The sequence below is a fragment of the Somniosus microcephalus genome, chromosome 10 (genome assembly GCF_052327205.1).
Source record: "Somniosus microcephalus isolate GS21.2 chromosome 10, FLI_Smic_1.0, whole genome shotgun sequence".
Lineage (NCBI taxonomy): Eukaryota > Metazoa > Chordata > Chondrichthyes > Squaliformes > Somniosidae > Somniosus > Somniosus microcephalus.
The window spans coordinates 184,599,961-184,601,940 of NC_140996.1; the positions used below are offsets into that span (position 1 = coordinate 184,599,961).

Below are 1,980 nucleotides of genomic sequence, written 5' to 3' on the forward strand. Positions count from 1 at the left end.
TTAAAGTACGGGGAATCGATTGGAGGGATATAAAGTGCGCAAATGTAAACATCTTGGGTGTTTGAGATAATCTCCCTCTCAAGTTTGAGCCACATATGGTTTTCGCCCTTTTTTATAAATTTGATGTAATTCTTAAGTTCTGTTTTAAACCAGATCAGTATGCCTCCGGAGTCTCTGCCTTGGGTTACACTTGGTAATTTATTGGAGGGGACCACCAGCTCAGTGTACCCTTGGGACAGCCAGTGTGTCCTTTTCCTTTATACCAAGTTTCCTGTAAAATGATAATATCTAGGTCTTTAGTTTCATCTATGAACTCTGGGGTCCTACTTTTCACTTCTCGCAGTGAAGAGCGTAGACCTTGGATATTCCAGGTCGAAATATATAAGGATTTCATGTTAAGTTTGATCTTTTACTATGATAGGTTAAAGAGTGGTACGTGTTTGTCGTGTGTAAGTGTGGGGGAAAAAAAAAGATCACATCAGTTGTCTACAAAAGTTAATACAATTTGGTTACAGTTCTTTCTATTAATTAGTCCATGATCCATAAGGCAGAAGTAGATGCTGCTGCACATCTGCTTATTGTCTCTTAATGGATTGTTTCTGTCTGAGGTATTGCGTACGTCCTGTGCATCTCTCCCTCTGTCTGGCTGGGAGCAGTCCTATTCCCCTGTGGGACAGGAGTGGTGCAGGTCTGATATTGTTGTTTTGCATGGGGATCCTCTCTGGTCTCGGTTGGTGTGTTGGTGGTCCTTGTAGTGTTCCTGATATGTACCCCGCTGATCTCTGGTGGTCGGGGGGGGGTCCTCTTGGAGTCTGGGTATGGACCCGATTAAAAGCGACGTCCTTCAGGGCTTTAGCAAAGATCGATATTCTTTGCCTTTGGATGTGGACGTGGTCGTAAAGACATTCCTCATCGAGGGTGGGGTGTTGGGCCAGGTGTACGTTGTGGTTTGATTCGCAGTCTCTTGCTATGCTGGCATTTATCTCATGAATTGTGTTGTTGTTGAAGTCTGTTCTCGGCAATATTGTGGAAACAGTGATTCTAGTGTTTGGAAATGTACTGCTTGCTTTCCTAATCATTGCTCTGAGCGATGTTGCTACTTCTTTCTGTTGGGTCTTTAGGTCATTTGTGCCCGTGTGTATTATTATGTGTTGGGGGGAGCCTAATCTGGCTTTGGTCAGCCATCCCATGGCTCTGTTTGTTGTTGGGCACCAGATCTTTTCTACTTTACTTCTAGGGAATAGCTTTTTCTCCCATAGAAATTTCCCATTTGAGTCTATGAGTATTACGACGTCAGCCTTGTTTGTGTTTACTGTCTGGTGGCTTTCGCTTGGACTCATAGTGTGTGTGCTGGGCTGGGGTGTCTGGTGTGTGCGTACCTCTTGTGAGCGGCCCGCTTGTGGTTCCACGGTGGTGGGGGAAGATTGCGAATCAGTATGCTGGTCGGTCTGTGTGGCACCCCTTGTATTGTGTGTCTGTTGCTTTTGTTCCGTGTGGGATTGCAGCCGTTCCGTCCGGCTCTGTCTTGTCTTATCTCTAGCCTCTGGTTGCTGGTCTAATGGTGTTATCTCTCCTCTATGGCTCTCTTTTTCCTGCAGCTCTTTCACCTGATTCCTAAGTAGATTCACCTGGTTCTCAAGTAGCTTCAGCTCTCTCTTGTGTCTCTCCCTCTCCTGATTTTGATCGTCATTCATTTTGAGGAAGTCCTCTCTAAGTTTAACCATCTCTATCTCTAATTGATTAAATTTATCTTTTGGTTGTATCTGGCTGTGTGATCCTGGGGTATGTGTCTGGTCGGCCCTGGAAGGCTCACTCACTTCCTGGCTAGGCTGGTCGGCCCTGGAGGGCTCACTCACTTCCTGGCTATGCTGCTCTTCTCTTGGTGAGCTGGGAATGGTAGGGGGGACTATGTGTGGCTTCCTCCCTGGTAGTTATGCTGGGGTTTGTCAGTTGTATCGTGTGGCTGTGGTTCCCCGGGGT

General features: G+C 46.3%; 1 protein-coding gene across 6 annotated transcripts in view; it reads left to right on the top strand.

The window, feature by feature from the left end:
• The window catches only part of b3glcta (beta 3-glucosyltransferase a), a 330,362-nt gene that overhangs the window by 33,963 nt on the left and 294,419 nt on the right, over nt 1-1,980 (top strand). The window lies entirely within an intron of this gene.